This window comes from Aethalodelphis obliquidens, unplaced genomic scaffold (genome assembly GCF_003676395.1).
Source record: "Aethalodelphis obliquidens isolate GAN/ISIS:26980383/991018 unplaced genomic scaffold, ASM367639v1 scaffold5, whole genome shotgun sequence".
Classification (NCBI taxonomy): domain Eukaryota; kingdom Metazoa; phylum Chordata; class Mammalia; order Artiodactyla; family Delphinidae; genus Aethalodelphis; species Aethalodelphis obliquidens.
Genome location: NW_020837949.1, coordinates 48,096,048 through 48,110,526, shown reverse-complemented (window position 1 = coordinate 48,110,526; position 14,479 = coordinate 48,096,048).

The following is a 14,479-nucleotide window of genomic DNA, read 5'->3' as shown; positions in this document are numbered from 1 at the left end:
ACAGCGGTGAGAATGAATGGAAGATAGCTGTTCTTGTCAACATGCATGACCCTCAAAAGCAATGTAGAGAGAGACACAAAAGAATAGATAACTTTATATAGAGCTCAAAACAGGCAGAACACAAAACAGGCAGAACACAAAGTGTTTCTTTTTATGAATATATACACAGGTAATAAAGCTATATGAAAGCAAAAGAATGATTAACACAGATTTCAGGGTAGAGGTTACCTCTGATTGGGAGGAAGGGGAGGCAGAGGTGACTGGGAGGTACACAGGGACTGGCCAAACTATTAGCAAAGTGCTATTTATTAAGATTCATGATAGATACCAGTATTCATTTTATTATTATGCTTTAAACAATAATAAGGTTATTGTTATGTTGTTATATATATATATCGTACACTCTTTTGTAGGTATATTTTGTAATTTAAAAGAGTTTTAAAAAGGAATAACTCGGGGCTTCTCTGGTGGCGCAGTGGTTGAAAGTCTGCCTGCCGATGCAGGGGACATGGGTTCGTGCCCCGGTCTGGAAAGATACCACATGCCGCGGACCGGCTGGGCCCACGAGCCATGGCCGCTGAGCCTGCACGTCCAGAGCCTGTGCTCCGCAACGGGAGAGGCCACAGCAGTGAGAGGCCCGCGTACCGCAAACAAAAAGGAACAACTTGAGCTAATTTTTAAAAACTAAGCCACAAGACCATAGTGTGTCCCAGCAATGTAAATTTTTAACAAATTAACAGGTAGGACACATTTCACAGGGATCATTTACAGATTCTGACAAATTATTCAAAGAAATCAGTGTTTTGGTCACAGGGCATAAAACTGAGCAGAACATTCTCAGTCCCTTTGGCAGCCAGTTATGGCTGTGTAACTAAATTGGGGCCAACAGGATAAGAGTGGAAGTGACATGCGCATTTCTAGGGGTTTTCCTTAAAGTTGCAGTCCCTTGCCCTGGATGTTTTCTTTCTCATTTCCCCAGACATGGAGGGGGCTGGTTTCCACCGTGCGGATAAAGACAAACTGCCAAGGGGATGGTGAAACAAGACAGAATGAACCTGGGTCTCTACATGAAACCTGGGCCTCTGCTCTTGTGGAGCAGGACCACGAGGCCAGCCCTGGGCTTCTTACCCTAGACTCTTGAAGTGACTATATTCTGGAATGTCTTTATTGCAGCAGCTTAGTTTGTACCTTGACTCGTAAATCCACTGTCATACTTTACGTGTTCCTTGTAAACATCAGTAGAGAGACATGACTCTGAAAATGGAACAGTAATATATGGTATTATCTACAAGAAAACCAGATGCCTCCACAGCCTAGAAATTTCCTTTTCTTCCACAGCCTAGAAATTTCCTTTTCTCAGTGTCTAGCAGTGATCAGGCCCCGAGACACTGGGACAAGTCTAAAATGCACAAGAGACCAAAGTAGACACCTGAATGCAAATTTATTAATTTACTGGGAGAAATAAAACAGCAACAGTCCTGTAAGCATAATTAACACATTCTCTCCCCTGTGATGAAACTACATAGAAATCCAAGTTATCAAAAGCCATTTCAGAAATGTTTAAAGTTCATGGAATCAACTCATTCTCTCTCTGTAGGCAGACCTATATGGAACTTAGAAGGTTGCTTCATGAGCATGAAATCAAAACAAGGAGAAACCAACGAATCAAATGTCTAGTGAATGTCCTTTCAACCTTGTGACCATAGTGACAGGAAGTACTCAAAATCAGATGCCTAAGTCTCCTATATTTACCTTCGCATTAGAAAAGGTGTTGCGGACTTCCCTGGTGGCGCCGTGGTTAAGAATCCGCCTGCCAATGCAGGGGACACGGGTTCGAGCCCTGGTCTGGGAAGATCCCACATGCCGCGGAGCAACTAAGCCCGTGCGCTACAACTACTGAGCCTGTGCTCTAGAGCCCGTGTGCCGCAACTACTGAAGCCCGTGCGCCTGGAGCCCGTGCTCCGCAACAAGAGAAGCCACCACAATGAGAAGCCCACCCACCACAGCGAAGAGTAGCCCCCGCTCGCCACAACTAGAGAAAGCCCACACGCAGCAACAAAGACCCAACACAGCCATAAATAAATAAATAAATTTATTAAAAAAAAAAAAAAAGAAATGTTGTTGCAACTGGGACAAGGAAAAGGTCAGAGACCGACAGTAAGGCTTCCTTTTCCCTGGAGAACAGGCACTACCAATGTTTTCCTCTGTGATCCTTCTTTTCTCATCCCAAGGGCTGGTCCAAGAGAGTGTTGCTTGTCTTTATATGAGATTTTCACCTGTTTTGGAAGAAAAGAAAAAAATATCTCCCTGGGCTTCCCTGGTGGCACAGTGGTTGGGAGTCCGCCTGCCGGTGCAGGGGACGTGGGTTCGTGCCCCGGTCCGGGAGGATCCCACATGCCGCGGAGCGGCTGGGCCCGTGAGCCATGGCCGCTGGGCCTATGTGTCCGGAGCCTGTGCTCCGCAATGGGAGAGGCCACAAAAGTGAGAGGCCCGCGTACCGCAACAGTAAAAAAAAAAAAAAAAAATCTCCCTGGATTGGTGGACTTTCTGGAAACAATTGTGTTAATTCTGAGAATATAGTATTTATTAATTTTCGGTGGTAAACTTCTTTTCTTTTTTGCCATGATGGTGGCAGCAGACTGGTAGATCTTTTTCATGCCTGTCTTTGGTAAATTGAAAAGTTGGCAGCACTTCATCAGATCCTCCTTTTTTTTAAAAAACTGAGTCATAAAGCCTAAAGGCCTGGAACTACTGTTCTATCCTCCCGCAGATGAACAAACACTGTTTTTGACTGACACATTCTTAAGATATGGTAATGACTTCAAACTGGTTATCCTGAAATTTTCTGAGCCTTCAAGCTATCCTTTGGGTGATTCATTTTTTATTCATTTTATGGCTCTAAATTCTTAGAGGTTTTATTTTATCTCATTTACAAGTTAGCAGGGCATATCTTTATAGCCCTCAAGTATTTAGAACATCCTATAAACTCACTTTCTAAGAGCACAAGAAGTATGTCGTATTACAATAATAACATCTACCATTTCTTGAGCATATACTATATACCAGGCCCTGTGAATTCTTTTCTTTATATGGATTAATTTAAGTAGCCCTTTCACAACGCTATGAAGTAATTATAATTATTATTTGCATTTTAAGATGAGATGATTAGGGTGTAAAGAGTTTATTAATCTGTCCAAGATCACATAGGTAGCAGCAAGACCTAGAACTAAAAACAGGCTTCTGATTCCAAAGTCCATTTTCATATTATGTCTCTCAAAAAATCAGGGTCTGCCTTCTCATTAGGAAATTAAACCCTGGTTTCCTGTGAGATAGTAAAACTAATGAGGCCTAGTATATTTTTGAATATTTGATAATTTAAAAATATTTGGTGCTAAACCTAATTCACCCTATCCATAGAAATACATAAACGACTTGCATTTTCTAGGGAAAAAAATGAAAATACTTCTTAATAACTCCCTCTATCCTTTTTTAATCTTCTATTTGTGAACATTTTGTCCCTAAAATAACTTCTGACTGCAGCTTTATCAAGAACAGTATTTCTTTTTTATACATTTATTTGTTTATTTATTTATTTTTGGCTGCATTTGGGTCTTTGTTGCTGCGCATGGGCTACTCTTCGTCGCGGTGTGCAGGCTTCTTATTGCAATGGCTTATCTTGTTGTGGAGCATGGGCTCTAGGCACGTGGACTTCAGTAGTTGTGGCACACTGGCTCAGTAGCTGTGGCTTGCGGGCTCTAGAGCGCAGGCTCAGTAGTTGTGGCGCACAGACTGGTCATTGAGATGTGTGCTTGTCTTGGAAAGCCAGTGCCATGACAATTTTCTGGGCCTCACTTTATCCATTACCACAGCTTCTTTGGTGCCTGCCAATGTCTAATGTCTCCTAAGTGACTGACACAGACCCAAGCAACCTTTCAGAAGTGCATCTGTGGCTGAGGCCGGCTTCTGTGGATATTGTCCCCACGACACACAGCCAGCTGTTCTTGAAGAAGGGCCCCCTCCTCAATTCAAATCAGACTGCCGGTGTCCCATGCTCCTTGTGAAGAATGAGACCGTATTTCAGGAATTCTGTGACTGCACACGGTGACCACAGGGCACCTTTATCCACTAACCTCCTTCTCAGCCAGTATTAATGGGTCCCGAAAGGTTCATCAGAGAGTTGGGTCTCCAAGGAGGATAGAGCCTTGGGCATGTCTCTCATGCCCAAATAAAAACATTTTTCCAAACCCAATTCAAGCTGTTTGAGTACTGGTTACAAATATTACTACTGTTTTCTTGCATTAATTAAGGATATGTTTATGACTCTCTGGATTAATAAACTTCTTTGCTCCCTGGATCTTGCCTCGCATGAGCTGAGGTGCTGAAAGTCCTGGAATGAAATGGAGGCAGAATATTCATCTCTGGGCCAGTCCTGAGAAATTCACCTGTAGATGCCTTGAATGCCGAGGGAACCTCCTCAGACATGAGAAAGAGTCATAGATTTCGGATTTTCTAGGCTCTGGACACACTTTCAATAGTCTAACCATCTCCCTGACTTTCCTCAAGAGCAGTACCGTGCAAAAGAAATATGATGTGAGCCACATGTCATTGTAAATTTTCTAGTAGCCACATTTTAAAAGAGTAAAAGAAACAAGTGAAATTAATTTTAATAATAAATGTTATATAACCAATATTAAAAAATCATTTCCTCATAGAATCAATATTAAAAATTATTAATGAGATATTTCCATTCTTTTATCATGCAAAATCTTTGAAATTTGGGGTCTATTTTATACTTCCAGCACATCTCAATTTGGATCAATCTCATTTCAAGTGCTCGATAACCACACGTGACAAGGACCTACTGGATAGCACAGGGATCTATACTCAATATCTTGTAATAACTTATAATGGCAAAGAATCTGAAAAAAAAAAAAAAAGAATCACTTTACTGCACAGCTGAAACTAACACAACATTGTAAATCAATGATATTTCAATAAAAACTTTTTTAAAAACAGCCACGTGTGGCCAGTGGCTACCGTATTGGACAGTGCAACTCAAGAGAAAGACCAAGAGGTCACTCAGAATCTAGCTACTGCCAGAACAGTCAGGAGGCTGGAGATGCTGTAATGTACTCTACCCCTTGGTAGGGGTAATAGAGACTGATGCTTCCAATGCCTCTGTCCCAGGAAAACGCCTGGGCAGGCGCCCTGATATACGTTCAGTACTTTCACACAGTCTAATGCCACGTGAACTTAATTACTAGGATAGAAAAGTAGCTCCTCACCATGAAGTTCACCTTTAACCCCTAAAGACATACTTCATGTTAGTATGTTAGAATGACATACTTAGTAAGTTCAGAATGAAACCCTGAACAGCTATTGCCCTTAGAAATTAAGGGCAAGGCTTAATTCTTCCAACGGTTAATTTTAGGTTTGAATGTGCTTTGAGACCAAGAAGTCAGAAAGCTATCCCATCCCAGATCAGCCATTCAAAAACCTCTGTAGTCCTGAGAACTCAAAAGGATTGGCAAACCTCATCCAGTGCCACCAAAAGAAAATTCCTACATCTGCCCATGCTCGGCAGAACTCTGGGAACACCCTGACAGTTAGCACTGTGAACTGGGAATAAGGAAGGCCTCCTGTGCGACTAGAGCCAGTTACATTTACATGTCCCTGCAGACAAGCTTGGATCCAGGCCTTTCTGCTGTGCCAGGATGCAAACTGATAGGGCCACTGGGGACTTTTCAAGAGAACTAATTTGACTCATTAGGGACTCTAATAGTCGCATATGCAACATAACTTCTTTCATTAATCAGACAAATGCAAAGGATACTCTCAGCCAAAAGATAAGTCAGTTATCCCCGAGGAGCTATTTTGTTCCTTTTCCTGCTCCCTAAGCCTGCTAGTCATGCAATTTGATCGTAAACCTTCCTTTTTCTCTGTGTCCATCTCAGGGTGATGGGGCTATTGTTGAGGAGAGTTTATATATCACCTGTGTCTGTTCACACAGCACCGCACACTCAACCATGTGCCTGCAAGATACCCCTGCATCACGCACCTGCAAAATGTGGTGGAACGGTACAGACTACCAAATACACTCCTTTTCTACAGAGCCCTTGGGGGGCACCAGACTTGTGACCCCTCCATAGGCATTTCAAATACAGGTCCAAGTCTATTTCTCATCACCTCTAAACTCATGGCCAAGAATCCATGAACGAAATACCAGACTATTTCAGATTCAGGCCATCTTATTAACACGGCAGTTATCTCTACTAGAGCAGCCTTCACACTATGAAATTTTTCTATGACTCTGTTCAACCAGTATTTAAATATCCACTACATTTATGGGTTTCACTCATTATTCACTTCGATTACCTCTCCAGCAACCTACCCATAAGAATTCCATGCAGTTCTGGAGAAACTTCAGGCTTTTTGAGACCTACACAATAGGACTCTGAAGTCTGAAATATGGCGAAACAATAGCTGTTTTGTAGATGGTACGCATGAAATTTTCAGGTTTACTTGCACTCTGCAGTCACTCAGGAATATCATCTTTTGCTAGGCATACTATGAGAAACAGATAAGCCAGAATGTTCAGGATTGCTGTTCCTTCCCCTGAGAATACCAATATTTACTCTAAATTGGTTTAGATCTGGAAGAAACAGAATGTCCATAGTATTTTAACTTGATTCTATTATTAGCAAGGAAATATTCTGTTGCTTATTTGTCAGGCTTTTTGTGGGTTTCTTACTGTAACTTTTACATTGTTTCTTCTTTTTTAAAGAAAAAAAAATATATGGTGTGTTTAATTACATTTCATAGAATTATTATCCCTGAATCATAATTCTGTTAGTACACCAGTATAGAGATTATTTCTTAATATTTAGGTGAGAACCATTTCCTTCTGTTTTTGAGAATAATTCTCTAAACTCATTTCCAGTAATGGCACTCTTCCCCAAATCAAAGGTTTAACAAGGGAGATGCAAGCAGAATAATCATAGAAACACAAAGCAATACAACAGCAACAAAAAAATTCTAACTTCCAATAACAGCTCAATTTAGAAGAGAGTTTATATCTTCAGAACAAAAGCATTCCTCCTTGACTTTGTAACCAGTCAAAATCTGTGTATTCTACAGAAAATCTGTGGTTATTCCCAGAAAACTACCCTTTACTGCTTCTGCCTCCATTAGATTTCCTAAGCACTAGTGTTTTATTTTTACTTTTTATTTTTTCCAACTTTATTGGTGTGTAATTTTTTTTTACATCTTTATTGGAGTATAATTGCTTTACAATGGTGTGTTAGTTTCTGCTTTATAACAAAGTGAATCAGTTATACATATACATATGTTCCCATATCTCTTCCCTCTTGCGTCTCCCTCCCTCCCACCCTCCCTGTCCCACCCCACCAGGCAGTCACAAAGCACCGAGCTGATCTCCCTGTGCTATGCGGCTTCTTCCCACTAGCTATCTACCTTACGTTTACATTGTTTCTTTTCAGTCAATCATTAGTGAGGGAAAGTTAAGTCTGATGAATTCCACTTTGGAGTTTATAATTATTGTACATACATCATGATGAGCATTATTCTATATTCTCTCCAAGCCTGACATTCTTGAAGGATATAGTCCTATTCCCCCGAGGATTGTATTCTAAGTAATAGGATAATCTAACAAATGACCTATTCTATATCAAATGGGAGAGCTTCCTATAAATTACATCTTTTTTTTGTTTGTTTTTGGCCATGCAGCATGTGGAACTTCTCCAACCAGGGATTGAACCCATGCCTGCTGCTTGGAAGCATGGAGTCTTAACCACTGGACCACAAGGGAAGTCCTAAATTATATCTTTTCAAAGGATATATCATGATCATTATGGCCAGGCTTTACTGCACTGCTGCAGAAGACTAATTTATTTTCCTTGACAATAATTTTATGAGTTAGAATAATTTTGGGAAGGCAATAGTAAAAAGGCTTTTGTAATAGCACTGAGGAAGATTAGGATGGGAGTAATGGTCATTGTTGTTTTCCTGCAAGACACCCATTTCCATTTCCTTCTCTCCCCTTCCTAACAGCATCCTAATTTGGGTACCAGTAAGACTCTTTTTCATGTACGTCAGGGGAAACCGTCACACCCAACTCCAGAGAAAAACTGTTTTGAATTAAGGATAATACTATGTCCCTTGTTATACTTACTGGTGCTGGAACCCAGGCCTAAGCTGATCTGCACATGGCATACCTCTGACCCCAGGGACTGGTTCAGGAAGAACATAGTAAACCTGTTTGGGCTGATAAGAAATGAGAAGAGACATGCAGAAACTTCTGAGAAAGAGTTTTCCTTGTTCTTGCAAGAGAATCACAGGAAAAAATACTCTTTCTTTGGACATTGAGGAGAGCATATGTGAAGGCAGCATTTTGCCATAAGAAAGCCAGTGTGAAGATGAATCCGACAAACAGTCCTAACAGGCTGAACTAGGCTGAACCTGAAGCCCACCCTTCTCCAGACTTCCATTATGTGAACCAATGAATTCCCAGTTACATGAGCCAATAAAAACTAAGTGGAGTCTGGTTTTCTGTTACTTTTGGGCAAAAGTATCCTAAGTGAAAAGGTGAGTTAGTTTTAATTTTGTTTCATTTTCCAAATGTTTTAAAGCTTAAAAACAATTTTTACAAGCAAGCATATGGTAAAATTCAAGCAGTGTAAAAAGACAAAGAAAATGTCCATCTCATTTCAGACATCATTCAACCTCTCCAGAGTCAACCACAGAATAAGTTTCACAGATGTACATGTGTGTGTGTTCTTGTTTCTACTCAAGCAGAAGCACAATGTACACATTTTTCTAACATCTTGTTTTTTGTACTTTCTATATCTTGGAGATTATTTCAAATCATACCTATAGATTTACCTCATTCTTTGTAAAGCCTGTGTGGTATTCTATTGTATAGATGTACCACAATTCCTTTAACCAATTCTAATTTTTTGCCACTATAAATAATGATGAAATGAACATCCATAAATTTAACTATTTGAACAAAGATATGAATATAAATCTGAGGATAGATTCCTAGAGTGGAATACCTGGGTCAAAAAGTGTATACATTTTATATCTTAATAGTTATTGCCAAAATTGATAGAACCTCTTTAGAAGGGATTTTGGTAATAGCTATTAAAATATAAAATGCATACATATTTGTATAGTCAAATACATTTTTTTTCCCTTGTACTCTACCAATTGCTCAAAATTATAGCGCATTTTAGATTGATTACTATTTGGACCACAACTATTTGTTTTCTCTATTTTTCTGGAGTTTTTAATTGCCTTCTTTTTCTCTTGGGAAAAGGAATATGCCTCCTTCACCATATCCAAATAACTTCCAACACCTTATTTATTCTATCTATAGCGTGGAATTTATTCTTTTCGTATTACAGACATTCTTTTCAGTCCCCACTGAGTTCTTGTTCCAATTTGGAAAGACATTTCTAGGCCTTCAGTGCTAGCAGTCATTTGGGATTTCTGTTCATTGAACCCTGGGTTAGGTCCATGTTTTTCTGTACTCCAGGTCATTTTCTTTCTAATTTCCCTCGCTCCTGTTTTTTCTCAATTACATCAAGTAAATTCCTAAGAAAAGGAGTTTCTGAGTTCTTCAATTTCTTTACAGTGGGCCCTCCCTATCCATGGTTTTGGCATCCACCATTATGGGGGGCCAACTGTAAGGGACTTGAGCATCTGTGGATTTGGTATCCACGGGGGTCCTGGAATGAATTCTCAGAAAACCAAGGGAGGACTGTATCTTGTTCTATTGCTTACTTGACAGTTTGACTCCAAGTTTCCAACCTCAGAAAATCTCTGAGGTTTTACTGGGCAAATTCACTCCTACTGCCACTGCAGCCCCTCCTGATTGTATCTGGGTTGTGGCTTCTTTCTCTCTGTTTAATCCATCACATGATTCCATCTCTTTTCTGACTTCCATAAAATTTTAAAAATCTTTCATCTCTTGGTGATTCTCTTCCTATTCTCTTCATTCATGTAATTTTATTTCCTTTTTTGATTTTTGTTCCTTTACTATCATTTTAATTGCATCCAGACCAAATACATGTGTACAGTTTGCCATTCAAGTGGGAAGCCTCTCCCTAGTCCTTCTTATTTTTCAGAGTCTCAAAATAATTTTGTTGGTTGTCATCATACATAAGAATTTACCTGTCTACTTTTTCCATGAAAAAGGAAAAAGTAGCTCATGATGAGATCTAACCTCTTATATAATTGTATAAATTTGAACTTCCAGAAATATTAGTCACTTAGCACTTCAGGATGGTTTTAAAGTAGCACCATAGATGTCATAGGAATTCACTTGTCTCTTTCCCAACAAAGTACTTAAGGAAACAACTGAATGTGTATTCCTATTAAGTATTGGTAACAGCCTGAACTTTTTTGTAGCATAGATGGAGTATGACTCAGGATGGAATCGTATTGCTCTGGAACTAAGTGGGTGTGAGTGGAATGACGTGATGCATTATTTATATTTTGTAATTATTAGCGATTCATTATAAACACATAACCTTTAAGCAGTAGTGTGCTAGTAAATGATAGTCGACTCTTCAGGGAAAAAGAGTGTGCATATATATATATGTTTATTGTAAATTTTTATAAAATAAAGAATGTGTAGCATAAACTTACAAATAATAATAAAATATACAATACTTTTATTGTAACTGCCACATAGCCAATGGATTCTTACACACTGCTTTTGCCAAACTTTTGTATCTGTGGCCAAAATATGGTTGCAATTGAATTATGATTTGACAAATGGAGTTGCATCCCAGTCTGCTAACTCTTTTCCTGATAAATCTATTGTCATTAAATCTGACATATGTAGTCAATTTTTCACGACGTTTTTGCTTAACAACGAGCTTGCAAAATTTCTAAAAATTTAATAATCAGCTCTGGCAAACTGGCACAAGCGAACTCCAGGACATCTATAAACTCCCCTTCGGGGGATCAAAATGAAGACTCACCTATTTTTGTTACCCAAACAATACTTCTCTGATATCATGAAAACATCCTTCTTCTCAGTAATCCCCACTCTCTAACCATTCCTCATCTCCCACCATATGAAATCCATACACCCCAGTGACTGAGAGGTTAGCCCCACATAGGTCACCTACAGAAGAGAAAACTAGAAATTCAGCTGTTCAACCAAGGTGGCATATTAGGCTGGGGCTAAGCTGTTGCTGGTGTCACAGCCACATGGTGGCACTATTGAAACACAGGTATTGCAACTGCCTCAGTACCCCTCCCCACACCACCCCCACCTCAGCTTGCTCCCAGTTATGCAAAGCTTTACAGCGCACCAGCCTACACCTCCTCTGAAAACCTAGCATCCCTCTCCCCTTTCACACACAGCTCCTTTCATGCAGGAAATTCCATCAAGGCAAACAAGCTGATGCACATTCTGCTTGTTAAAAGTTATATAACAGGACCTTCTGGTGGCGTCTGTCCCAGCAAGTTCTACTTGTTGACCTCTGGTTTTTAGACCCCGTCATCCATATGTCACTGGGAGCCGTCCTGTCTCAGATTTACCTGTGACGCAGGTAAATCTTTGACTACCAGTTCAGGGCCTGGGGAAGCTCAAGCCCTTTTTATAATGTATCTGTCCTTAACTTATTTGCATCTTTCTGCCTTTTGCTGTCCACTGTATCTACATGGCCTGCTAGGTTTCATTCCACATTAAACCCCAATGGAAATGCTCCATTATTTATCATCTTCCATAAGAAATTCAACAAAACTCAGCATTTTTGTGTTTGGGCGAATTGCCCCCAATTTCATGTAAATATCCCAGAGAGGGACTCTAATTGGCCCAGCTTGGGTCAGGTGCCTACCACTGGGCCAGTGTATGGTCAGGAGGTTGGGATAGTATGACCGACTAGACCTGTATCACATGCCAGCTTCTATGATGGGGGCAGTATGAGTGGCAGCCCAGAACTGCACGGAGTGAGGAAAGGAGAACACTCCAAAGGAAATGGAGAAATCTTACCTGAAGATGAAAGACAGAAATGCTGAAAGAACAAAAGCAGCAAACATTCACTCCTGGTAGAGATTCGACCCTTCCTCGTGGCTAGTTTGTCCTTTTTGGGGTGTTTTAACAATTCCTAGAGAACAACAGGGAAAGGTATTCTTTGTAGGAAACAATTGTAAAATGAAAACATATTTAACACAAAGCAATGCTGAAGGATGTCCTTTGAAGCATTCCTTTGAAATACTAGCTTATCTATTATGAAGTTTAGATTTTTATATTATTGGTGTTTCTCACAGTGGGGCATAAGTTTGCATGCTTTCCAACTCTCTGATGTGTGGAATTATTTTAAATTTTCACTTAATGTGACACAATAATTTAGAACCTTCAGTGGTAACATTAAGAAGATCCCTTATGCTACTTAGGCAGAGGCAAAAAAGGCAAATAATCTCACTGCTAGTTACTTACCATGATTCTAGCTTTATGATTTTGTATCTTATAAGCTTTTTCATCTCTTAAATGTTCTGTATTAAAATATGATTATATTCTGTATTAAAATATGATTGGAATGTGAGTGTTATGATAGGAAGCATTAACAAAGTAGTTCCCTTTGTCCTACTGAGTTTCTGGTATGCCTGTTGCTGTCTGAGTGTCTCACCATTGGAAGGCTATCTTGTATCTTGAATCTCTGTACCACATGTACTCTTCCAAATAGGGTTTAGAGCAGCCAACTTCAAACTGGGTACTCATGCTCCTAGGGTACGAGAAGACTCTCCCAAAACACATGGTGATTGGATAGTTTTAATGCAACCAATTTCCAGTTCTCAATTTCCACAGGTCCCTTTCCTGACAGCCCCCTCTGTAGGCCTGCCAATGTCTCCTTTTACACATTCACCCTTCTCCCCCCTCAGAGAAGACGGACACATCTCTCTCCCTACCTGAATCTTACCTTGGTGCATTGCTCCAGGCTATAAAAATTTCGAAGGCAACTCAAAAGGGGAAAATTAGACATTCACTGCTCTTGAGGGGGCATCCTCCCATTCCCTACCTTCCCCCCAAAAAAGCAAAGAAAGCCTCAGTAAAAAGTACTGAAGTCTTATCTTATCTAGGTAACAACTCTCGGCAAGTCTCCATGCCTTCTCTATCTCCTGTCTCTGTTACGTGAAATTAGGCTTCAGGAGGATATCATCTCAATTGTTTAAATTTTAAAATGATTGACAGTAAGTCTGATTTAACTGATTGGTTTGACAATGAAGACTGGCTTCAAAAGTGTTATATTCATATATTGGATTTATTCTATAAACTGAATGAGCTAAACCTACAGCTCCAAGGATTTGATAAAAACAAAGTTAAAATATATGTTCAAATTACAATACACCTGAAAGTACGTTCTTTGCAATGATTTAAACTTAAAATGTTATAAAACAGTTTTAGATGTCAATGTAAAATGTTCAAGGGGCCTTATGTTTTTCAAAATTCTTTCAGGATTACATATGCAAAGAATTTTGAAGATCCCCATGTAAGAACCGACAAACCACCTCAAGCAAATTAAACTCTTCATTAGGGAAACACAACTATACATACAACTTACAGCTATAATTAACTATGAAAAACATCCCTTTTAAAAGAAGGTTGTAAAAGAACATAACATCTTAGTAAAAATTCATACTTAACTGAGCTAACATTTTTCTTCTGTTGATTTAATTACTCTTGAGTCTAATCAAGTGTGGGTTTCTCCCTGTTAAATATAGAATTTGGCCTGAGGACATACTAAAGCTTTCCATCCTGGTCTTTCAGCCTGTTTGTTTATGCTGTAGGTGGGAAGTGGTTGGTGTTTAAACTCCATTTTCCCCGTATTTAAGCCAATAAAGTCTATATTTGCATCCCCACAAGACCAAAACTTTCTGATTACAGTTCTTCTGGTGGTGGTTTTTCCCTCCTCCACTAAATATCAAAGAAGAAAGTAGCCATTTTTCCAGACGCTGGTGGATCCCATGACTGTTTCAACTCCATGAAAAACAAAATTACAAAAGCACTACTAACTCTTACCTTCCACCTCTGCTGCTTAGATATCTTTAGGGTCTTTTACCACGATAAGATGCAAAATTCATTACTAAGGTGTGATTCTATTAAATTGCCAGACAGGTTTACTGACCCAGAGCCAAACTGGTTTTTCTGCGACCAAAATTTTCCTCCCTGTTTCTAATAACTGAAAAATGTTGAAACATATAAAGAAGTTGTAAATACTTAGAAGCACAGTTTTCTCCACAAACGTACCCTCTTACTCATTAATTAGCTGCCAATTGAGAGCAAAATTTAGCCAGGGACAGAGAGACCCCTGAGAGCAAGAGGGAAAGAGAAGAGGTGGCCACCAAGGGCAAAGGGAGCTGTTTGGAGAGTGTACCAGGGACAAACTTCCTATTGCACAAGCTTGCCCCTGGCCAGCCCAGTCCTTGAGGACAAGGCCCACTT